Genomic DNA, 26,689 nt, shown 5'->3' with positions numbered 1-26,689 from the left:
CCGGGTTCGATCCCTGGGTCGGGAAGACCCCCTGGAGAAGGAAACGGTAACCCACTCCAGTATTCTTGCCTGGAGAATCCCATGGACGGAGAAGCCTGGTAGGCTACAGTCCACGGGGTCGCATAGAGTCGGACAGGACTGAGCGACGGAACGAACGAACAACGACTTTGGAAATCTTTGCTATTAAGAAAAAGTGAGTCCTAGTCTAACCTTCTCAATACCCACTAATGGAAACTGCTTTTTTAACTTAATTTTCCTTAACCCTATTAACATAGCTGGAGGCTCCCAGTTCGTAATTCGGCATTTATTATTTATTAAACTTAGAAGGTTTTCCCTAATTGTAATAGATGCTGATGAGAAATACGGCAATGTCTTATATGTTTTAAGTAAAACATATTGAAAGGAGAGGGAATAATGAAAGCAGGAAAAAATCCTAAGGAAACAAATGCAAAAACTATATTAAATTCCAAAATATGTACACAGATATACAGTAATGCATTATAAGACTGCATACATTAATATTTCTGTAGTTTGAGAGGAAGACACACAAGTAAGAATGGCATTTTTCCACTTAGTACCCATGTGACATTAGCAAGCTGTCTAATCTCTATTGGTCGTAGTGTTTTTAAATCTTAACATGCTAAGTTCAATATACATGTAATCTAATAAAACAGAACGTTTCACTCTATCTTTAAAATTCACTATCTGTCTACACATCCCTTGTTCCACCCTGCTCAGACACAACTTGCACAACACTTGCACACACACATTTGCACACTCATGTGCACGTGTGTACACTCACATACACATCTATGTCCATTGTAGGAGTGAAAAACAATGTGGAACAATATTTATCCTGTGAACAACTGAATTTTACTCTAATTATGGTTGCATATTTTTTCAATCTAATAACACTGTAATATCTTCCTTGTCATGTTCAGTATTGTACTATTAATTCTTCAGAAAAAAGCATGTTAAAAAAACACATGTACACCCAGGGCAGATTCATGTCAATGTATGGCAAAATCAATACAATAATGTAATTAGTCTCCAATTAAAATTTAAAAAGATTTTTTTCCTGAGAACTAACAAAAGTCACATGCAAAATGACTCATGAGAAAGGTTTAGTTTTGAATGAACAAACTTTCCATAAACTGTCTCTCCATGAATATATACAAATTTATATTTGTTAGAAATTATGCTAAATTATAATATTGAATATAGAGAATCATTATTTCTTATTTTTTTATTATGCACCAATCTCTAAATTCAGATTTATCCTATCAGTTGGAATGAATGTTTAAACAATATTGGGATACTTTGGTTTAAATATTATTATCTTATTAGCTTAGCTAAGAAACTGTACATTATTAATAGAAAACACCAACTGCCTTCTGATCTACAATGGATGAGTTAAAAGACTTCAAGTCTAAGTTTATGAATCTACTATCAAATATTTCTTATCATGAGTCTCCTTTGGATCTTCTGTTGCTTGCATCTTGAATATGGATATTAGCTTTGCCACTTACTAGCTGTTTAACTTTTCCTTATCTGTAAATCTCAGAAAATAATATAACATAGAACTAGAATGTAGGTTTCCTGACAAATGGTGCAGTTTTCATTCTTTTAATCTATTTTATGTTATGAGACATAGAGAAAATAAAAGAGCTATCTAACTAATCTAGCATTTTAATGGCAGTATTAACTGAATAGAAAATCTTACTGTACCATCAGTGTAATATTTTAAAAACTTAAAGGCAATCATAAAAATTCTAATGGTAAGTTGCATATTTGACTCAATAATAATGACAAATTTATTACTCTGCCCATGAGCTCATTTCCTATGGATAATTACAAGAAAAAAGTATAGTATACTTCATACCCTATGCATTTTAATTTTTTCATACATTTACAACTTCTCAATTTGATACATAATTTTCATCCCTTCCACATTTTTCCATTTTTACCTTAGTAATAAGGAAGAAATATGAAAAATTACAAAGAGAGAGAACAAAAATTGAACTGAAATATGCAAGAAGCTTTTGAGTAAATTTTGGATGGGAAAAAAACTGGAGGCCATTTATAAATAAATATTTATTGATTATACAATTTTCAAATATCTTAATGTGAATGTGGTATTTCCTCATGTGAAGTCTTTTTATTTCTACTGCTAACTCCAACTGGTCAACGATGAATCTACTTGGCATTATCAAGAGCAGTCAATGGTCATAGAAAACAAACATATTTACCAAAGGAGAAAGAGAAAGAAGTGATAAATTAGGTGATTAGGGTTAGCAGATACAAACTGTTACTTCTAAAATAGATAAACAACAAGGTCCTATTATTTAGCTTACTGTTGGGAACTAACTTGGGAAAACCATAATGGAGAAGAACATGAAAAATAATATATATGTATACACTCTGCTGTACATCAGAAACTAACCCAACACTGTAAATTGACTATGCTTCAATTAAAAAAAAAAAAAGCAGTCAATGGTGTGGCCTGACTGACTCTGAAGTCAGAATACCATTTGCTCCTGGTGGGTTTTTGGCTGGCTTATTTGACCTCCCTAAATCTATCTTCCATGCGTACATCAGGGGTATTGATACCATCCCACCAATGAGCTGGGAGAACCAAGTGAGACAAGTTACACAATACACTTGGCACAGAGAGTCGCTCAAACAACACGAGCTCCCTTCCTCTTCCCCTAATGCCAGCTGGCTGGCAGGCCGCATTAAGCAAAAAAGGAAGCTGTGGGCTCCTTTTTCCAGACAGCTGGTAACCCAGACATCACAGGCCTTTACAAACAATGTTGACTTATTTTTGCCACAGCTGATGTGTATATAACGTGCGTTGCCAGTTCTCCTCATGGGCTGAGTTCATGACCATGGAATAATTGACTTGTTTTTCTTTATTGTTCCTCATTTTATGGGACCCAGTTGAGGTAAAGTGGCAGTTTCATTATGTTTTGTGCATTTCACAGACCTGGAGGACTTCATTTATTGTCTTGTAATAACACCAACAAAAATGTTGGTGCCCTCTGATGTATCTCATGTTAAGCCTTCCAATCTGTGGATGCAGGCACTGGGAAACACAGGTTCAATAACTTGCCCAGCATCACCTGGGTAACAGGGACAGAGTTGGGATTTGAATTGATTCATCCTGACCACAGAGTCTATGCTCTAAATTCATGGAAATGAAAGTGAGAGAGCTTGATGTTCCCATAGAGTGAACACAGGCTTTAAAATCCCATCTGCTTTCCACTGCACAGAGGTCAGGGTAGAGAACATATCACCGAATACCACAATGATGGCAATTATGCATTTATTTAAAAAGAAAAACTCTGGAATTTCCTCTTGAGTGATACATATGCATCTTCTCTTTTTTTTTTTTTTGAATATTTATTTGGCTGTGCCAGATCTTAATTGTAGCATGAAGGATTTTCGATCTTTATTGTGGTGTGTAGGATTTTTTTTTTTTTTAATTTGTGGCATGTGAACTTTTAGTTGCAGTATGTATGATCTAGTTCCCTGATCAGGGTTTGAACCCAGACTCCCTACATTGGGAGCATGGAGTCTTAGCCACTGGACCACCACAGAAGTCCTTGCATCTCCTTTTATATCACTCAAATAGAGTGCATGTTTAACAGGCAACATAGTTTAGAACTGTTCAACAGAGGATGAGATGGTTGGATGGTATCACTGACTCAATGGACATGAGTTTGAGCAAACTCTGGGAGACAGTGAAGGATAGGGAAGCCTCGCATGCTCCAGTCCATGTGGTCACAAAGAGTCGGACATGACTGAGTGACTGAACAGCAACAACAAAAATATTCTGTAGTTTCAGAGACACATTCCTCCTCTTTCGGGTCTCTGTTACCTCTGGGGAAAGGGTAACATGAGCTGGCTTGTGTGTAAGTGCTTAGACTAGTGCCTGGTACACAGTGAGAACTATATTAATTATTTACTATTTTGTTAATATTTTAATGTTATTATTATCATTTACAACCCAGAGGCTGCATAATGTAGTGTTTAAGAGCCCAGATTGGCGAACCACGCTGGCTGGGTTCTGACTTCAAATGCACTCTTTACTAGCCAAGACCATGGCTAAGTTGTTATTTAACCTCTTCAATTTCCTTACCTATGAAATGAGAATAATAGAGCTTATTGCATAACAATAAGAATTACTCGGACAGTTTCTGGTTTACATAAGTCCCATACATGTATTACATTTCGTTACTGTTATCATCATCAATTGGATCTATCTTACTATAGGGATAGTTTTGTTTGGTCATTTGTTTTCCTTTGTTTGTTTGTTTTTTTAGTTTTTTGGGCCCTGATGCCTAGTTTGTGGATCTCAGTTCCCCAACTAGGGATCAAACTTGTGCCCCCTCCAGTGAAAGCATGGAGCCCTAACCACTGTACCACCAGGGAAGTCTCAATTTTTGTTTTCATCAGAATTATTTCTTCAAATGAAAGTGGACACAAAAGTCCAATATACATAAAGCAGATTTTATATTGTATGGCAATGTGCATAAAGCTAGCACTTCTGGATAAATGGTGGTAGGAATTTCTTCCTCTGACCTCACCCGAGCACACCTGCACATAAGGCGCCTTCCGGGAGCACGTTTCATTCAGCAGTGTCACACAGTCCTGGGCACCAGCAGGGTGCTCCTTGGCAGGCAAGAAAGTAGAATTGAGGAGGGTTGACTAAGCAGCACCCTGAGAGCTCCTGGCCTCTTTTGACTTGAGGCTAATTGAGTTTGGACCCGACTCGGCTATTTGATAGTTGGGAAGTAATTCCATCCCTTTAACACTCAGTTGTTTCCTCCTTTGCTGTGAGATGGAAATGATCTTATGACCACTTCATAGGGCTGTGTTTGGGTAAATAAAAATCTAGCATAATTATTTATATCATCGAAGTGACACACAAAGCCCAAATTATTGGTGTTCAAATAATCTAAAAAGAGAATTCTTCCATCACTACTTCCTCTTTGAACACTTATCCTGAAAAAAAAATATGAAATTATATGAAAGGATTGTGCTTTTATAATAACATCTTCTACTTTTACCCAACTGGGAGAAATAGGAAACTTTGTTATGTACTGCATTTGTTTAACGGAGAAGGCAATGGCAAGCCACTCCAGTACTATTGCCTAGAAAATCCCATGGATGGAGGAGCCTGGTAGGCTGCAATCCGTGGGGTCGCTAAGGGTGGGACACGACTGAGCGACTTCACTTTCACTTTTCACTTTCACACATTGGAGAAGGAAATGGCAACCCACTCCAGTGTTTTTGCCTGGAGAATCCCAGGGATGGGGGAGCCTGGTGGGCTTCCATCATGGGGTCACACAGAGTCGGACACGACTGAAGTGACTTAGCAGCAGTAGCAGCAGCGTTTGTTTAAAATAGGAGTTATCAGTAGTTGCTTTTGGAGTTTAAAAATCTGCCCATACTCCCTATTTTAAGTAAACAACATAATTTGGATACATCAAAATTTGTACTGAAAAGCAAGCAGGCACACATTTTGAAAACTACATATTTTAACCAAATTTATACCAATGTTGAAAACCATGTGTGTGTGTTTTAACAGAGCTTAAAATTATACCTTCTGAATATTTAAAATTATCTCTCATTCATATTAGCTAAATCTCAGTTGCCTTAAACCTGGCCTGAAATTAATTACAACAGAAAGCTTCATTATACATTCTCCCTCAAGAATAGGAAGCAACATGAAATAAAAAGATATATGTTAGAATGACTGAATTCACGAGGAGAAAGAAGACAAACACAAGATCCCTACCCCCTTTCACATCTGAAAAGCATTTTAGAAGTTGAAAAGAAAGTTCCTCTTCACAGAATTTATACAATTTTCAATCACTAGTCCTGAAATATAAACTTGAATTAGAATAAACGAATGCAAGATTTCTAGTCTGACAATATCATCTGAAAGCCTTCCCAATAAGAAGACAAAATATAACAAGAAACTGAGGGAAAGTATCAGTGTGGCCAATGCAAATGAAGAATTGTGCCATGTTATGTGGCTCCATCTTATTTGATGTTCAGTGAATCCTTTCACACTATTTTTTAAAAAAACAAAAAAACAGCAAAGGATCCTCCCTCTCTCCTGGAAGCTGTATTAATAGAGACTCAACCTAACCCGTTTTGAGAGTAAGGATTTACAGGCTGCAGGGGACTACAATATGGGGTTCCCTGGTGACTCAGAGGGTAAAGAATCCTCGTGCCAATGTAGGAGACATGGGTTCTATCCCTAGGTTGGAAAGATCCCCTGGACTAGAAAATGGCAACCTACTACAGTATTCTTGCCTGGAAAATTCCATAGACAGAGGAGCCTGGCAGGCTACAGTCTAGGGGGTTGCAAAGGGTTGGACACAGCTTAGTGACTAAACAACAACAAAACAAAGAGACTACAGCGTACTTTGTCTCTGTTCAGTTACTTGAAAAATCAATTGTGGTAGAAGTTTCCTCTTTTATTTGGTCTTTGATCACAGATTATCTGCTAAAAAAGGTGAAAATATGTAGACATTCAAATGAGTTGATGGACACATCACCTACTTATACTTCTATAGCCACAGTTTCATGAAGGTGTTTTTCATCATGAGACACTAAATTTTTAAAATGCATACTGTACTGATCATACAATAGGCCCTATTGAATGAAAATATTCTATTGAACCGTCATTCTAGATTCAATTTAAAATGATTCCCCATGTCCCTTGAGTACTTTTGAACTTAACATTAGTTTTCCTAATTTTTTTTATCAATGTTTACTTCTGTTTATTCTGTCATGTGTTTTTCATTTTTGCTTTTTCTTATTTTTTCCCCCCAGCCAGATACAGGTTTCTTAAGAAAGGTACTTTATACCTTCTAAGTTCAGTTCAGTTAAATTAGCATTTATTTTGCATCTGATTTGGTCAACAGATTGGAATTATTTTATTCTCAAAAAGCGTTAGAATTACAATCAGAGATATGTATATTTAATGCTTTATCTGTAGTGATAAAGAAACTCTGTGTGAACTGTTATTAGGGATTCAAATTTGAGAAAATATTGATAAAAGGTGTGAACAACTAGAAAATCTCTATCCTCTGATATTCAAACTCTAATCAATATAGACACTTTCCTCTCTGAGAAAGGTACTTAAAAGCAAGAACTATGTTAAGTAATACCAGTTTACAAATTGCTGTTTTTCATGTTTAAAGATAATTTGTGTGGTTATTTCTGTTGAGTTCATTCTGTTTCATTACAGTTTCCCAAAGCTGTGGGTGTAGCAACTATTTCATTGCCCTTGTGTGTTTCCCCTTCCCTCTGGAATTAAGTATACATCAAACATGTATTGCTTCCCAGGTGGCAAAGCAGTAAAGAATCCACCTGTCAATGCAGGAGACACAGGAGATGGAGACACAGATTCGATCCCTGGGTTGGGAAGATTCCCCCGGAGTAGGAAATGGTAACCCACTCCAATGTTCTTGCCTGGAGAACTGCATCGAAAGAAGAGTCTGGCAGGCTACAGGCCGTGGAATCACAAAGAGTCGGACATGACTGAGCATGCACACACATTTATTAGATGTCATCTAAGGCAATTAATTGTTCATGAGAATGCCATCGACTGACCTATGTTTTTTCATTAGAACTGTATTTAGACCAGAACATCAGCAAAAAGTAAAAGCAAGGAACTCAGTTCAGCCAGAGGCAGATGCAAGGAAAGGAAGAGCAGACACATAGAAGGTGCATCCTCATGTGAACGATGAAGACAACAGGTGCACAGAGACAGCAGGTAAACGGAGGCCGTGTGGAATGAGTGTCAAGCAGGTGAAGTATGGAAAGCATATTTTCGGTGTATAGGTGAAAGGAAATGCACCTAAAAGATCAGAGACCCAAATACCTATTCCCTAATATTAGGAGCATTTTTTTTTTTCCTCAATGGACCTTATTTCAGCATTAAGTTGTATGACTCAGGTAGCTGAGTCAACTTAAGCTATAGACCAGGTTGGCAGAAAAGAAGCAACGTATACAAGCAAAGGGAATGTAGGAGAAAACATATGAGCACTCTCTGCATGTAGTGATCTTCTGAGTTTACTCCTCAGGGATAAGCTACAAGGAAGTAAATTAATAACTGAAGTTTAACTCCTAAAGATATCCCCAGAGAGCAACATTCCCTTTAAAATTAATTGCTAGAGCTGTGCTGGAAGAATGGCCTATACTTGCTAAGTATAGTACACGTATTAATGGGGCTTCTGCATATAAACATTATTCTTTTTTCTTCTCCTTCTTGGCATTTGCAGGTGGTGTTTCTATTCTGTGAGCTAGAATAGCTCCTCTCAAACTTTACTGTGTAAATAAAACATGAGGTTTTAGGTAAAGATGCAGAGTTTGATTCAGTAGACCCTCAGATGAGGCTGAAGGTTCTGTATTCCTAACCAGCTCTGAGCTGATACTGATGCTGCCAATCCATTGACCACACTTCGAACAGCACTGACATAATACAACAGCCGGTCCTATTCTCTGAATTCTCCCTGGTTTTCTTTTGTAATTATTTACTTATTTATTTGGCTGCACCAGGTCTGAGTTGTGGCACGTGGAACCTTTTAGTCACGGCATGTGAACTCAGTTGCGGCATGTGCGTTCAGTTCCCTGAACAGGGATCGAAACCGGGGCCCCTTCTTTGGAAGCACAGAGTTTCAGCCACTAAACCAGCGGGAAAATCCCTTGTCATCAGCTCACTTGAGCCAACGTTATGAGCTGAATTGTGTCCACCCCCAAAAAAGGTATGACAAAGCTCTAACCCCTGGTATCTCACAAAGCAAACTTATTTGGAAATAGAAAGGGTCTCTGCAAAGATAATTAAGTTGGTAGAGTATGCTCTCTTCTAATATGACTGGTGTCCTTATAAAGAGGGGAACTTTGGACCCAGAGACAGAGACTCACAGAAGGAAGATGACGTAAAGACACAAGGATAAGATGGCTATCTACAAGCTAAGGAGAGAGGCCTGGAATAGCACCTTGATTTTAGACTTCCGGCCTCCTGAAGTGTGAGACAGTACCTTTCTGTTGTTTAAGCCACCCAATTTGTGGAATTTTGTTATGGCAGCCTTAGGAAAGTAGTACAGATTAGTATTAACAGCTTTTCCCTGACACCTTTCTCCTCTCTGACACATATGAACCATTTCAGTACACCACTAAACTTAGTACAATGTCAAGAATGCAAGGGCGACATTCCACACACAGATAAGGCAACACAGAGGGGTAGGTCATGTTCCTCAGGTTTGTCTAAGACAAAAGCTTAGCTTGGCCCTAGAGTTGTTGCAGGCGCTAATCATGGAACAGATTAATCTACTGTCTGGGTTTAGTTCCCCTCGTGTGTGTGTGTGCGTGCTACAGTCATGTCCAACTCTGCGACCCCATGGACTGTGACCCGCCAGGCTTCCCAGGCTTCCGTGGGATTCTCCAGGCCAAAGAACCTAGAGTGGATTGCCATGCACTTCTCCAGGGGATCTTCCTAACTGAGGGATCAAACCCGCATCTCTTTTGTCTCCTGCATTGGCAAACGGGTTCTTTACCACTAACACCACCTAACACTCAAAGGACATAGCCTCAGACTTTCGTGAATCTCGAAATTCTCAAATGCTTCTATAGAGAATAATTTCCTTCAGAAAATGAAACTTGGAGTGGCCCTTTAATAATCCTACACGCATAGACCTAAAATAAATTATGAAGGCACTGAAATGGTTTTACACATCATTTTGTTGTTGCTGTTACTATTTAGCACATCTGGTGGACTCCTTTTTATGTAGATCATCGGTACTGCCAAGTTTGAACTCCATCATTTATTCAAAATTGCCCTTGTCTATGAATTTCCACTTGTTTCTAGCTCTTCACATTGAGCTTCATACCCTACAAAGTGCTTTTCCTTTTGAAGCCACTTTTCTGCAATGCAACAAAGCTGTTCCATTTTTGTTTTTAAATCACAGTATGAAAGTTACTAAGTTTGCAGTGAATACAAGTAGAAAGAACAATCCATACAGATTTTTATGTGAAAAGTGTAGGAAAGAATGGGGTAAACTGATCTTACTCAGTAGCTAAATGATGGGTCTGGACAAATCAGTCTCACTCCAAACATGATTCAAATACATTCCTCAGCAAAATGACACATTACTCAAGGTCTTTGCATTCATTTTAAAAGAGTAAAACAGAAGCTTCCAAGGTCTGTGAAAGTCAAGGGTGGGGAGTTCTTGATTTTGATACTTAGCCATTTCTGAATGTAGTTCATCTCATTTTTTTAAGTTCTCTGTGGTTCCCAACTGGGGGTGGTACCACTCCCTGAAGGGGTGTATGGAAAAGTGTAGGAGTGTTTGAGTTTTCACAAGAAATGGAGGGAGTTATTGGCATTTAATGGGCAAGGCCTGGGGAAACTAAATAAAGCAAAGCAAGAGATAATAAATCTTTGCCCCTCGCCAAACGCCTATAGCTTCTCTATGCTGAGGTCGTCTGCCCATTTGGACGTTTCTTTAAGATTAATGGTCTTTCCAGTTTGGGCTCTGAGTTCACCTCTTGACTTCTACCAGAAACCACGCTGACTTCACAGGTTTCTTTGTCTTTGATTTAACAGGTGTGTCATTCCTTTGCATGTTCAAAGAATGCTGGTTTCTCACCCCCTCCACTTATGGGCTGTAATAAAGAACATACTGTGTAACTAACATATCTGTTCTGGATTGCTGCTGTTGTTTTAGCATTATAGACAAACCTAACACTGTATTTCAGACAGGATACCTTGAAGATGTTTTTAAGCTTTCTTTTTACAACCGTCCAGCTCTCTCCACTATTACGGTTATCGTCTCATCTCTTCCCTTTTTACTTCCTTCTTCAAACACAAATAAGCACTTGCTCTAAGACAGGGTGTGTTAAGACTCATGGAAGAAGGTTACATATAATGATAATCAGATCTTCCTTCCGGTATAGTCAGATTTACCATCTTTCATTTCTCGTTATTTCCTTTCCTTATTCTTCCTGATAACTTTTCCCAACTTTGAGCTTTTGCCTGATCTGAAAAAAAAAAAAAAAACAACAGAAAAAACCTCACTCCTCCACAAAACTGTGGCAATTATATTTGCTAAAATATCTGCTTTCACATCTAAATTGATAAGCTTTTTAATGATTTATCCCACCTAAAAACAGGTCTACATACATATTTTATCATTTTAACCTTAAAATTTGTAATGTATGCTAACGTCAGAGATGTTACAAACTGAAGCTTAAAAGGTTAAACAACTTTCCCACAGTAAAACAACTTGTTCATGGATTTAAAAACACATCTAAAAGCCCCTAGTGCCTGCATTCTTAATGAATATAAAATATTCCTGATAATTAAAATCACCTTCTTGTGACTGCTAGTGAACTTTATATGCCCTACTTTTAAATCTTAGCATAGACGCTGTTGACCTTCATTCTCAGTGCCTTGGCTAAATTCATCACGACTATTTTAGAAAAGCGGTTATACTTTCCAAGTTTCTATTAAAAATAAATCAAAAAAAACTTTAAAAACTTCCCTGGGTTTCTTAGCTAATACAAAACCCACAAAGCAGAAGTTCCAAATATAACTAGGTAGTCCTCTGTGATTTTTCAATGTCTGCAGGCTTTTGAAGTGCTGTGAATGTGCCTTAATCTGTTGCTAGCAACACTGCACACTGCTCCAAACAGGCTGCCAGTCTGAGAAACCTAGCGTGAATGACATAAGTGTTCCTTTCATCCAGGTCAGAGGATGGTGTGCGGCATTATGGGAGGTCAGGGGAGGGGAGGAATTCAGGATTGAGAAAGGAACTAGAGGAAAAGGAAATGACAAAGAAGAAAGAAGCCACAGACCCTAAAGGAAAAGCTTTCCAACTGAAGCTCTTCTGCTCTTACCAAGCACACTCCCCTTGAGAGCTTTTGGAGTTGGTTCAATCTGGTCTGACAACAGCTCAGAAGGGCCAGGGCACAGCTGACAATTTTTCGTCCCCTTGTCACCCCATGGAAATCACAGATGAGAAACCTGCCGATACCAGAGACAGCGAAGCCACTTGGAGGCCTCAGTCACGTGTCAGGTTTGGGAATCAGGAGAGTTCAGAGCAAGAAATCAGTCTGTAATTTTTTCCCAACACTGGTCTGGTCCCAGGATAAAACACAGAGCATCTGCTTTGGAATGAAAACAAGAAATTAGTGATTTACATGTATCCCTTTCTCTGCTTCCCTTCATCTCAGGACCCTGGTGTCTGAGAGACACAGAGAATGACAGGGAAGGTGTGTGGAGAAGGAACGCTTAGAACACCTCCCTTCGGCTATAACCGTCGCAGTTACCACCAAGCCTAGGCACCTCTCAAGCAGCAGGATGTCACTCCTACTTCTGTTCGTGGCTGCTTAGTGATTTGGTCGGTGTAGCATCTTTGTGCAAATCAGTACACCAAAGCCCTCTCCTAGTGTGCATGTACTTTCATATTTTACGTCTAAATCTTCGACTCCTCTACAATTTATTTTGGGCTAAAAGATAACCCCTTTTCCCCCTCAGATGGCTATCTTGTTGTAACCAACTGTACTCAGTTGCTCTTTGTGACCCCCCGGACTGTAGCTCGCTAAGCTCCTCTGTCTGTGAGATTTTTCCAGGCAAGCGGACTGGAGTGGATTGCCATTTCCTACTGCAGGGGATCTTCCCAACCCAGGGATCGGACCCGAGTCTCTTGAATCTCCTGCATTTGGCAGGTGGGTTCTTTACCACCGCGCCACCTGGGAAGCCAGTAGTATCAATACCTGTTGTCAACTCAGACATTCTTCCCCCACCGTTTCAAAGTTCCGTACTTATTACACAATAAATTCCCATGGGAAATTCCAGTAATTGGAATGGAGAAACTAAATAGGGAGAGGAAGAAAATTCTCTTTCCACTGAAACACCGTATGTATGCTTTCTCCTTTCCTTTATGTTTAAAAACGACGAAACAGAAATATTATGAGGGAAAATGCCACATTTCTAAAGCATCGTCTTCCTTCATTATAGGTTATTTTTAGCACATGTTGGCCTATCTTAATTTGATAAATTAGCTATCCTATTCATCTGCTAAATGTTCTTGATCCCTCTGTGCATTACTGCTGACTCAAGGAGTAGGGCCTTATGAATGACAGTTTTGCCAGTTCAGCGGAAACAGAATTGTTACTCAATTTATATATGTCCCTTGCCACATTTTATGTTTGTTTATACTAGCGGCTCATCATGGATATTTTTAAGTGACAAAAAACTCAGCTTTTGTTTGAGCAGAATAATCAACATAATTTGCTCTTCTTTCCTTAATTTGCTTATTATGAAAATCATACTGGAAACAATGCAAAAGGCTCTTAGGGAATCTGAAGAAAACTCTGCCAATGAGCTCAGGTGACTGAATCATTTATTTATCCATTGAGCAATTATTTATTAACTTGTGTGTGGCAGGAGTTGGTTCCAACCAAAGGTGAATGGTGAGTGCATAAAGTTAAACTGTCTTTAATAATTACAGCCTATTTAAGAATTTTAACACAACTCTAATGTGGAAGCATTTATTGTTAGACTCTAACTCGAATAACTCCAGTACTCTTGCCTGGAAAATCCCACGGATGGAGGAGCCTGGTAGGCTGTAGTCCGTGGGGTCGCTAAGGGTCGGACACGACTGAGCGACTTCACTTTCACTTTTCACTTTCACACATTGGAGAAGGAAATGGCAACCCACTCCAGTGTTCTTGCCTGGAGAATCCCAGGGACGGGGGAGCCTGGTGGGCCTCCGTCTATGGGGTCACACAGAGTCGGACACGACTGAAGTGACTTAGCAGCAGCAGCAGCAACTCGAATAATATACAGCTGTGTAGGACAAGTAAAATGTGCCTAGTTTTCAATAAAGAGGATTTAGCTCTTTTCGACCTTTTTGTTCTTTTGAAGTATTGAATTTAAAAAACAAAACCAACTGAACCAAAACCTTTCTGGAGTTTACTGTCAGAGGTTGTGGAATTGATGAAGAGGTACATTTCATGTCAAGAGACTGTTGTCCATAGTGGACCAACCAGGTGAATACCAAATTTGGCAAAATGATACTAAGTAATCAATCTATTTCTGTTTGGGTGTGTCAGTGTGTATTAGCAATGCCTTTTAATTTTCTGTATTTCTTAATTTTTTTTTTTTTACTGGAATATAGCTGCTTTCCAGTGTGGTGCTAGTTTCTGTTGTACAGCAAAGTGAATCAGCTATATGTATACATGCATACCCTCTTTTTTGGATTTCCTATCTGGAATCTAGAAAAATGGTACAGATGAACCTATTTGCAGAGTAGAAATAGAGACATAGACATAGAGCACAAATGCATGAACACCAAGTGGGGAAATGGGAGATGGAATGAATTGGGAGATTACGATTGATACATATACTCTACTATGCATAGAATAGGTAACTAATGAGAACCTACTGTACAGCACAGGGTACTTACTCAGTGCTCTGGGGGACTTAAATTTTCTGCATTTCAAATGTTTTGGCATCTGGGCTTTGTTGACCATAAACAAGCTGCCCCTTCCAGGGGCAATTCCTAAAGATAGGAAAGACTAACCCAGAGCATGCCTTTTTATGCAAATAAACAAGTTCTGAGCCCTGACCCCAATCAGGTCCTTTATCTGACTCTCACAAGGCACTCATACTCTGGGCTAGTATCGTTTGCCCTAGGCATCTCAGGACCAGGTATGCAGACAACTAGAGACTCTCTATGCCCCAGAGACTGCTGAAATTATTCCAACGATCCAAGGCTAAGCCCGCTTACCCTACTTTGTCTGTTCTTCCCCAGTTCAGTTCAGTTGCTCAGTCGTGTCCGGCTCTTTATGACCCCATGAACCACAGCACGCCAGGCCTCCCTGTCCATCACCAACTCCCGGAGTTTACCCAAACTCATGTCCATTGAGTCAGTGATGCCATCCAACCATCTCATCCTCTGTCGTCCCCTTCTCCTCCTGTCCTTAATCTTTCCCAGCATCAGGGTCTTTTCAAATGAGTCAGCTCGTCACATCAGGTGGCCAAAGTGTGTGTTCTTCCCCAAGGAAAGCACAATAAAGGCTCTTGCCCATGCTTTCCTCTTTCTTTCTCTCTGCCTCCTGACCAACCCTGGGGCTTCCCTGTGTGGCCCTTCAAGACACGATGTGTCCAGCTTTCTGAAACTGAGTAGCACACTGTCTTTGCAATGATAATCATCTTCTGATCTGTTGTTCTCACTCTATATCTAAATAATAATAAATCCAACATTTTAATTATTTATTTAATTTTTAAAATCTTTACTTAGTTTTCTTTTTAAATTTTTGACCATGCCACATGGCATGTGGGATCTTTGGAAGCAGAATCTTAACCACTGGACTCCCAGGGAAGCCTCCAAAACCTACATTTTAAAGCTAGGTTCTTATATTAACTTATAAAGAAAAGGAGATACTTCCTTATGGCTACAAAATAATTCCTCTTAACACATTGATGTGTTCTGATAAGAGTTATTCAGTAAGCAAAATTCCATACTACAGGAGAACAGCAGTGAGAGAAGGGACAGCCTCTAGTGTGTTTTGTACTTTGTCATGAAATATATTCAAAGCAGGCTGATATTGAAAATACTTCATCACAAAAGAACATCTAAGAGTCACTTTTTATTGACTTTGGAGTGTTGGAATAGAATTCTTGAACATTCCCTTATGATCCAAAATGTTTGTAACAGGAAACTCTGCAATAATTTTTTGGTGATAGTTTCTTGGCCTTTAGAGATATCTGGAAATTGTAATTTTATTCTCTTGAAGTGATTATTCAGATTATATATGGATGAAAATTGTGTGGCTATTAAGATGTAAAGAGCTTAATTGGCCATTAGCATTTCTTAAAAATTATTTGTTTTATGTGGTAGAGGGTAGCTATTGGAGGGGCCTGGTTAAACATTGGGGTCAGGTATGAAGCCTGCCTAATGGGGCTTCCCAGTTGGCCCTAGTGGTAAAGAACCCCCCTGCCAATGCAGGAGATGTCAGAGACTTGGGTTCGATCTCTGAGTTGGGAAGATCCCCTGAAGGAGGGCATGGCAACCCACTCCAGTATTCTTCCCTGGAGAATCCCATGGGCAGAGAAGCCTGGTCCATGGGGTTGCAAAGATTCAGACATTACTGAAGCAACTTAAGCACGCACTAGTAGAAATAATTCAAGGGTTGTAAAAACAGGACTTATACAGGTTGTAAAAATGTGTAAAAAATATGGAGATGCATTTTGTGTGGATGTCTGTCACAATCTGGGCCCACCTGCTAGCAACCAGACTGTACCCATCCTGTTTACTTAGAAGACACACTGGATTCAAGACAGATGAGGCAGACCTCTTGAGAAGACTTGTAGAAATGTTTTTCATCACGGTCTCCAGTGGAGAACTGCCTGCAGCCACCTGCTCCTACAGCAGCTGCCAGGTTCTTGCAGCCTAGAGATCCACTAACCAGTCCAGAGATTATCTGGGCACTCTATAGCCTCAGGGGGACATCTACCAGAAAAACAGATCGTACACCCTGCCTTCCATGTTTCTTGTCCAGAAACAATCTGGGCCTACTTTAGGCAATCTTGAAATAATAATTAAAAGTTGTGTGAATGCTCATGGCTTCACCTGAATGTACAGTACTTCGTGAGGAATTAATAGGCAAAATAGAACTTAATTATATTAATGCTAAGCTGGTGGCTCAGATGGTAAAGCATCTGCCTGCAATTCAGGAGTCCCGGGTTTGATCTCCGGGTAAGGGAGATCCCCTGGAGAAAGTAATGGCAACCCACCCCAGTACTCTTGCCTGGAAAATCCCATGGATGGAGGAGCCTGGTAGGCTATAGTCCATGTGGTTGCAAAGAGTTGGACACGACTGAGCAACTTCACTTTAAGGTAAAAAAGACAACCGATACCACTTTAAACCAATCCCATACACTACAAATCATATTTAATCTCAATTTACCAAGAGTCTTTGTGACAGGGTAACTATGTTGCTATGTGCAAACATTTCTTGATAAAGGTTTCAAAACCTAGTATCAGACTAGATGGCTAAGAGCATGAATAGCAGAAACATTAAGTGAAATAGACATGGTCATTGCCTGCCTGGGAGTCATTTATCAATTCATCCTCTCCCAGTGATCACCACATTTCCTGCTCAGAGAGGAAGCAGTTGTCTTTTGATCTCAGGGAGGTGGGTCTTCCTCCAGGAGGTAAATCATAAATTGCTTTCTTACCCAAGAAGAAGAGATTGAGAGTAGGTAAAAAAAAAAAAAAGCAGGTTTAGTAAATTAAGGATTTACCAAGTTTAAAGTCTAGAATCAGGTATAAAGCTGAAAGAAGAGAGGAAGAGAGAATACAGCGTGTTAAGAAAATTAAGCTATAAAAGAAAAAAAAAGAGATAATCATCAAATACATAAATAAAGCCTAATCTTTTCCTTTAACTAGGAGCACTTAATTGCATAGACATAAATGTGTTTGCGCAGACTAGCATGTGCTTTGAGGTCAGTACCTATAATCTCTAAATCTTTTTAAACCTCTTTGTATTCTATAGTAAGCTAGTTATCTAAAGAATAAATGTGGACACTATTTAAGGCATTTCTTGACTGCTTACACTGATAGTGGTTCATCAAAGAGATGACAAAGTTTCTAAGGTGGAAGGTGACCAGGGGTGCAGATGGACACACCACATTCAAACATATTAGACTTCATTCCTCATAGAGACAGGGCTTCTCTGGAGGCTCAGCGGTAAAGAATCTGCGTTCAATGAAGGAGAAACAGGAGACACAGGTTCAATCCCTGTTTTGGGAAGATCCCCTGAGAAAGGAAATGGCAATCCACTCCAGTTGCCTGGGAAATCCCATGGACAGAGGCACCTAGCAGGCTACAGTCTATGGGGTCGCATGAATCAGACAGGACTTGGCAACTAAACCACAACCACTACCATCATACAGACATGGATACTCTCCTGTTTATAAAACAACGATAAGAGGTTCTCCACTACGTCTTTTCAGTCCTGGTGATAATGTTACATTACACCCTTTTAAAGAAGCAGTCACATTTTAGATGGAGGCAGCCGAAAAGTCAAGGTATTAACAGTACAGATTCTAAGATGCAAAGGCCAACTAATCATAAATTCTTTGTATACCTCAAGTTTCATGTCTATCAGATGAAAATATTTCTGTCCTAAACTCATAGAAAGCATGACAATGATTCAAGTGTTTTCTGCTCAGCATTCCACAGTGTTGTAACGAAGCCTAAAAGCAAGAAACCATGAAGAGTGGATCCACGGGGCTCAGCAGTTCAAGTGTATGTAGCGACAGCTGACATTCTAGTTTAGAAGATCAGTGTCTTTCTAAACTGACATAATTCAAAAGCGGGACAAAAATTTTCATATTGTATATTGTTTGTTAAGTGTTTAGAACAATTTCAATGTTTACTGCATTTTAATACATCTTATGTTACTTTATTAGCTTTCTAAATCTACCTGAATGAAAATAAATTTTAAATAAAAATTTTAAATCTATATTTTTAAACAAATTCTAATTTTATCAATCTAGGCAACAGAACTCAACTTGATTAAGACAAATAAGGATATTCCACAGGTAGGTTGAAACCATGTCTTATTAAGAAATTTTGCTCTGGGCTTCATTTCTGCAGACTTTGAATTTCCTTAAATATGCTATCGTTCTTTCATTAGACTTATAAATTTGAGCAGTTGAAGTACTTTTCATATTCCACTGCGCTTACTCCTCATTTTAACGTATTGTTTTCCTCTCCCTGTAAAATTTGATAGCTTTTCAAATTTTTGCTCATCCTCTTCGTACTACCCAATTCCCAAGAGCTTTCTTTTTGAGAGCGTGTGTTTTATTAATACAAATCTCCTGTATATTTATTTAGATATAATAATATACTGTATCGCCTTCACATTTTGCATAAGTCCGTTAAGTGGCTAACAGGCAAAACTGGTGCAGTATTAAGGCCTGTCAGCTTAGCCAAGGGTATATTTTGTATTCCCGTTTTATTCCTAGTAAGCACAGACTCCGTGTCCCCACACGCCTTCACAAACACACACTGCAGTTGTATTGACCTTGTGCAGACAAATGCAAAGTTCCAAAATTTAAAATATGCTGATAACAAAAGCCTTTGGAGCTGATTAAATGAATAAGTATATCAAAATACAGTTAAGTAAAATTCGTTTTTCTTTTGATTCTCAGTTTCTTTTTTAAAAATTATACCCTCCACCCACCCACACACATACCATTGGCCAAGCATAAATTTTCATTTCCACAAGCAAAAACACAGAAAACTCCCATGTTACTTTTATCACCAGATCAGACCCTAAGGCACTGTGCTCTCTCCAAAGTTTCACCTACTAAAATATGAGCAAAGAATACACCCCAGCAACTACTCCAAAAAACAGCAATCCGGATTTCTATCGGAAGCAGTTTTCACACGCTTTCAAATCAGTGCTGGAATCCCATCTATGAACAGCTCTATCATTTGGCAGCAGCGATCAATGAAAGAATCCAAGCAAACGGCACCAAACTGTTCACACTGCAGGGTAAGAACAGCAGTTTGTCCGATCTGTTGCCGTAATTCGGGCACCGTGCAGCACTGAATGGATCATGACAGAAAACAATAAATAAAACCACACACAGTCTAGGTACTGAATTTGCAGGGTCAGAAACCTCCCCAAATGAGCAAACACAACTGACAGCAATACCTGGCAAGTTGGCTCCAAAGTAATGAGAAAGCACCCAGCTCTCACCTTGCACAAACACACACTTCAGTGGTCAGTGACAAATGCAGGCTGCGCTTGCAGGCTGGGAGAGGGAGCCAGCTGCTCTGTCCTGAGCCGCTTAAACACAGTTCAGCCCTGCTGCCGCTCGGGTCCTACTCTCTGTTGGTTCCCGACAGTTTCTCCCATGACTCCATCACGCAGGAATGGAAACCAACCACTGCCTTTGCACTAGCAGGTTCCCCCGCTACTGAGCTCAGGTAAAAATGCTGAGTCGTGCAAGGTCACTGCAAGGTGAACGGGGGGCAAAAGGAATGAACAGGGGAAAGGGAGGGACCCTCAAGGAAATACTGTAAACTTAAGACACCTTGCTTTTCAAGAGATTTTGAACTCCATAAATCAGAGCTGCAACAATAGTCAGAGAGGCAGTAAATCTGAGAAGCCCCAAATGGCTCAGTGCCAATCTGCTAAGCCAGAGGCACTCTTGAATAATCTCTCTCTCTCTCCCCGCCTTCCCTCTCTTTATCTCTGTGTGTGTGTGTCACACACACACACATATACATACACATGCACACATACACACACACGGACTTCAGTGTAGCTATTCTAATAGCTCAGACATCCTTGTCAACCCCAAAAGTTTTTTGTACGCCCTTTTCATGTGGTTACTGCTCAGTCACTAAGTCAGGTCCGACTCTGCGGTAACACAGCTTACAGAAAGATCTTAGAAAGTTAAATTACTTGCCAAAATCAAAACAAAATAATTCTTTTCAGAATAAAATTATTTCTGCTCCATACTAATTCACATTAATGAAGTCTTGCTCTGGGGACCCATATTTGAATTATGTAAATCCCCTATATTTAAAAAGATAGTAGAGATATATCTATTTCAGAGATGACTGGCAAAATCAACTAAAACATCTCATAAAAATTCTTGCCATCTTTTTCAAGATTAGTCTTGACTGATACGCATTTTAATTTGGAGAGATTTCAGAAAGGCGTTTCTGGCCTAAAATATAATCATTCTGCATGTAGATGTTCTAGGCAGATACAAACATGTTTATAAAAGTTTCCCTGTAAAGTCTGTCTAGGTATTTTTTTAAAATTGGGGTACCTTTTATAAGCTGCCTTATAGTGTTGCACAACCAAATGAAGCAGGTAATGTGTGTGTATATATATATATCCCTTCACTTGTGGCCCCGCCTCGCATTCCACCCCATCCCACCCATCGAGATTATAGAACACCAACTGAGCTGAGCTCCCTGCCCTATAGAGCAGGCTTTTATTTATCTTATTTTGGTTTTCCTATCTGAAGTGGAGAAGAAACAGTTTTCAAGCTTGCCAAAACATTATAAAACATTATTTCTCTTTGTTTTCTTTTTTATTCTTACAGGTAAACCATTATTCACTGAAGATTAGATTGATCGCATTAACAGGAAATCCTTCTTACTCTTTAACCACTTTCCTCTCCCTTCCTTCTCCAACCATGTAACATGAGCAACTAATCTAACCTCCTAAACATTGGGTTTATAATCTATAAAATGGGGATTTACTGCCAACGTCTGCTTTGGCGCCCTGCTGGGTCAATATGAGGATGAAATGAGACAGTACGTAGGAGCAAATGCTTTATAAACTGTAGAGGGCTAGAAAAAAAAAATGTACTTACTGCATTTTCTACCCTTCTGTTGCCCTAGTTTGGTACTGGGACTAGTGAATTGCTTTCTGTGTACTCACGGAGGACTCCTAAGGCTTCATGGGAGAGTGTTTGTCTCAAGTGGGCTATAAATAAAGTTCAAGATTTTATTGAACCGCTGTCTTCCTGGTGGCGGATCTTGACGGCAGTGACCACATGGCCAGAGCCAGCCCACTGTGAACAACATAAGATCTGTCTGGTCTTTGAGGACAAATGAGACCAGCTGAAAGCCTGGTAGAAAACGCTCTCGTGCATGACTGGTTTCACGGTTTCTGGTGTCTAGGAGTAAGACTGTGTTTAATGATGTTGCCCAGGAGGATTAATGAAGGGGAAAGTTTGGGGAGAGAATGCCAAGTTCACTGCTGAGTTAATTCAGTAACAAATGCATCAGGCCATTCATGCTAATGTTCTTACAATTATATATAATATATAAATTATATATAATATATAAATAATGTATGCATTATTTGGAAATTAGGTTGAGGGAGGGTAAAGGAAGGAGACCAATGGGAAACAGGAAAGGAGTTAACCTATGAACACCTGTCTCCTGAGACACACGGGGCTGGGGGCTTCACAAATGTTATCTCAGTTAATCCTCGTAGATGCTATGAAGTAATTGGTGTTATTCCAACTGTATTGCTGTTGTTCAGTCGATCAGTTGTGCCTGACTCTTCGTGACCCCATGGATTGCAGCACGCCAGGCTTCCTGTCCTTCACTATCTCCCAGAGTTTGCTTAAACTCAAGTCCATTGAGTGGATGATGTCATTCTATCCAATTTTATCAATGAGAATAATTTGCCTGCACACTGGTGAGTGGTGGGGCTTGAACTACAAGCATGGTCTGCCTGGCCTCGAACTTGGAGGAAATCTGTTGATTTATAACTTTCTCAAAAGAATACCAGAAATAAAATGTGCTTTATAAATGGAGTAGAGAAGACAAGAATGCAATTATCACAAAACCTTGAGAGTATCTGCCAGGAAGTTAGCTTTTATAAAGAGCACAGAAATGTTTAAAAAAAAGTTTTGTTTTTGTTTTTTATTAACAAGGAAGTTGATGTAGGATACAGACAAAAAATAATAGTTTTTGTTAATATGTGCCTATAATTATTTTTTTAATGGATCTGGCCTGTCTTCAAGCTGAAGATGAATGTCTATTTATTTTTTACAGAAAGTAACAGAATATGTGTTTATTTTAAATTAACTTTTATTGGTGTACAGTAGCGTTACGATGTTGTATTAGTTTCTACTGCACAGCAAAACGAATCAGCCATACATATACACACATCCTTTCCCATTTGGACTTCCTTCACATTTAGGTCACCACAATGCATTAAGTAGAGTTCCCAGTTGCAGTGGTAAAGAATCTGCCTGCCAATGCAGGTGTGGGTTTGATCCCTGGGTTGGGAAGATCCTCTAGAGAAGGAAATGGCAACCCATTCCAGTATTCTTACCTGGAGAATTCCATGGACAGAGGAGCCTGGTGGGCTGCAGTCCACGGGGTTGCAGAGTCAGACATGACTGAGCGACTGAGCACACATTCATATGCTCTACAGTATATTCTGAAGATGTGAGTTTAGAAGTGTTTCTCTGTAGTAGACTACCACTCTGTTTTTCAGGAGTATTGTTTTATTTTAATTGGCTTAAATTACAAGATCCTTAGAAATGCCCACAAGGGAGCAAGGCAATCTCTTGTCCTTAAATGTAGCAGACAAGGCATTTTTTTCAACTACAGTTTGGAGTACTGTATCAGAGTCACAATTTTCAGTTCCCTGAGTCTGTTAATAAAACACCAGGTTCTTTCTACTAGTTTTATCAGAATGCTAGAAGCAGAGCCTGAAATGTAGCCCTGTATGGTATGTATTTCTGCTCTCCTCATTTTAAGTGGCGCTGCCAGCTGAAAGAGAAACCTTGAAATTATATCTGCAAGCCAGCAGGGCAATTCACACCAAATCCTTCACATAGGGTAACTGTTCCTGCCTTCAATCTCCCTTTCCCATATTTTTACAATCTTCTCTGAGAATGCCACTGGCTGATGATACTTTGCCTCTGCTTTTAATATTCTCATCTGCAAACTGCACCATCCAACATCACTTCATAAAACCAGCCTCTTCATCCTTGCGAAATCTAGCCTTAAAAAAGAAAACTAAATTTCAAAATCTTGGAGCTAGAATCTTGGAGCTAGAATCTGTGTTGCAGATATTTTCTTTAAAGAGATAAATATAACTGGGCCACTGATTAAACTAGTAATAAGTCAAAATAAATAGCAGAGAAACAAAATAAAAACAGGAACTTTAATATTTTTTCAGGTTAAATTCTGAATAAAAAACAAAAGCACTAACATCATCCTGAATAGCCAATAGCCCACATAAAAGAAGGTGAAAGGCCTTCAGCTATTTGGCATTCATTTCATTGCTATTTTTGCTCAGAATACACATTGTGACACTTACAACAACCCTCTTGTTCTATGGCACCATATTTAACTAAAGAGAAAGTAAAAAATGTTACTCTATAGAGAAGCCTACGATGACAAATATGGTGGTGGTGGTTTAGTTGCTAAAGTCATGTCCAATTCTTGCGACCCATGGACGGTAGCCTGCCAGGCTCCCTTGTCCGTAGCATTTCCCTGGCAAGAATCCTGGAGTGAGTTGCCATTTTCTTCTCCAGGGTAGCTTCCTGTCCCAGGGACTGAACCCAGGTCTCCTGCCTTGCAGGCAGATTCGACAAAACCCCCATGCAGCAAAGTGAAACAGCTGCTTTCTCTTATTCCCAAACTCGTTTTATTTCTGAAGAAAGGCTAAAAACAGAACCATGTCAGAATTATTATTTTTTTTTAATTTAGAAACTACTGCAGTGATCTTTTAACAAAATAAAAATCTACTGTCAAAGTTTTCAATTATCTCTCAAATCAAAAATAATCAAAAAGGAAACATCATTTCTGGTATTTTCTGCCGATTGTTATACTGTCCCGTTAAAGCACTTGGTTTTTCAAACACTTCAGCTAGTGTTTTCCTGAGTGTAACTTCACAGAAGAAAATACAGAAGAACACATTGCATCCGCTCTTTCTTTGTCTCAGAAACTTCATTTTGAGATCCTGATTTCAAATCATGTAATACCATAAAAAAGGCTGAACTCCAAAGAATTGATGCATTCGAAATGTGGTACTGGGGAAGACTCTTGAGAGGCCCTTGGTCTGAAAGATCAAACCAGTCAGTCCTAAAGGAAATCAACCTTGAACATTCTTTGGAAGGACTGATGCTGATGCTGAAGCTGAAACTTCAATACTCTGGCCACCTGAGGCAAAGAGCCAACTCATTAGAAAAGACTCTGCTGCTGGGAAAGATTGAAGGCAGGAGGAGAAGGGGATAAAACAGGGTGAGATGTTTGGATGGCACCACTGACTCAACAGCCATGAGTCTGAGCAAACTTCAGGAGATAGTGAGGGACAGGGAAGACTGGAATGCTGCAGTCCATGGGGTCAAAAGAGCTGACCATGACTGAGCAACTGAATAAGAACAAAAACACATGAAAAGAAACTTGTAGTAAAGTTTAAGTGTACAAAGAAAGCATTTGGAAGCATGGGCTAATATTTGCAATGGGTAAAAGAGCAAAGAAGATGGTTTGGTTTTCTGCTTGGTTCTTGCTTCCTTTCCCAATGATGATACCTTCCTGATGTGTCCTACTGGCAGTATTTAACACAGATATTAAAGGACGTCTGGCCTGCAGTCCTTAGAATCTTTCCATTTAGGGTGGAACTGGGTTCCTAAATGAGTAGAATTAGGTTGTTTCTAGTTTGTAATCTAATGAGGAAAACTATTTTTCTAACACATTTTCCCCTGCCACTCCCTTCGATTTAATTCCTTTTCTTGGGACTTAGAAACAACTCCACATGATAATAACTATTATTTGCAATGGAGAGCAAATATTGTTAAAACATTGAAGGTCATTCAGGGAAAAATTTAAAGTAATCTGAAATGTGTAAGCTTTTAGATTGTCAATCATTTTATGTGGATGCTTAGATACATATGTCAGGTCTCCTAATGTATATACAGTCAAAATCATGAAACTGAATACTTACTGAACAGTAAAAGTTTACTGTATCTTGAAACATAATTTTATTTTGTATTGAAGACATTTTTCCCCTGAAGGAAAAAAGATGTTTCTGTTCATATCTCTCTGTTCTATGTTCTAAATAGTCACTGTCCTGATTTTACTGAAAGTTTTCCAAATATGTTCAAGTGGTTTTAGAAAAAAATACTTATGAGTATAAATTAGGAGAGAAAAATTTCTGAAGATTATCATTTTGTGAACACAGGGAAAGGAATTTCTGGATATTTAAAGTGGCTTTAAAATGTGCAATCAGGAGCATTGGACATATTTAAAATTTTCACAAAAATATAGTCTTGCAATATAATTGTCACCCACATGCAGTGTGACAGGCCATTATAGTCAGGTGGTCCGAGGGAAAGCTTTCAGTCACCTGGCAACCTGGACTAGGTGATTACAGCCTCAGATGCCGTTCCACCAACATCCTTCAGTAAGGGCTCCTTTTGGAAGCTGGGACCCTCTGGGACCTGGGTACTTCTGTTTTCTACTAAGTAGGTCCTTGAGGGTAAAACCTTCAAAACATCAGTGTCAATGTCCCTTGAAAGTGAAAGTGTTAGTCACTCAGTCATATTCAACTCTTTGGGACCCATGACTCTAGCTCACCAGGTTCCTCTATACATGGAGGGGCTTCCAAGGTGGCTCAGTGGTAAAGAATCCATCTGCCAATGCAGGAGACTTGGGTTTGATCCCTGGGTCAGGAATATCCCCTGGATAAGGAAATGGCAACTAACTCCAGTATTCTTGCCTAGAGAATCCCATGGACAGAGGAACCCAGTAGACTATAGTCCATGGAGTCGCAAAGAGTTGGACATGACTTATCCACTAAACAGCAACATTAACAGCAGTGAGACAACAGCAACAATTTTATTTTTGATCTTTTTTCTATTTTCTAAATATTCTGCAATAATCATTACTCAGTTCAGTTCAGTTCAGTTTCAGGCCTCCCTGTCCATCACCAACTCCCGGAGTTCACTCAAACTCATGTCCATCGAGTCGGTGATGCCATCCAGCCATCTCATTCTCTGTCGTCCCCTTCTCCTCCCGCCCCCAATCCCTCCCAGCATCAGAGTCTTTTCCAGTGAGTCAACTCGTCGCATGAGGTGACCAAAGTATTGGAG

The 26,689-nt window shown here is 39.3% G+C and overlaps 1 protein-coding gene across 5 annotated transcripts in view; it reads right to left on the bottom strand.

The window, feature by feature from the left end:
- ARHGAP24 (Rho GTPase activating protein 24) overlaps nt 1-26,689 on the bottom strand; it is a 571,970-nt gene that overhangs the window by 158,734 nt on the left and 386,547 nt on the right. Inside the window, exon 1 of one of the 5 annotated variants that reach the window (XM_088836449.1) lies at nt 19,804-24,972. The exons of 3 other annotated variants lie outside the window; for them this stretch is intronic. The gene's annotated coding sequence lies outside the window, so the exon portion shown is untranslated. Of the gene's footprint in view, nt 1-19,758; nt 24,973-26,689 lie in introns of those variants that run through there. One more of the 5 variants, XM_055434024.2, reaches the window with a different exon arrangement.

This window comes from Moschus berezovskii, chromosome 5 (genome assembly GCF_049115385.1).
Source record: "Moschus berezovskii isolate FMDL1 chromosome 5, NW_MosBer_1.0, whole genome shotgun sequence".
Lineage (NCBI taxonomy): Eukaryota > Metazoa > Chordata > Mammalia > Artiodactyla > Moschidae > Moschus > Moschus berezovskii.
Note: the sequence above shows the minus strand (reverse complement) of the source record. Positions and strands in the feature narration are given on the sequence as shown.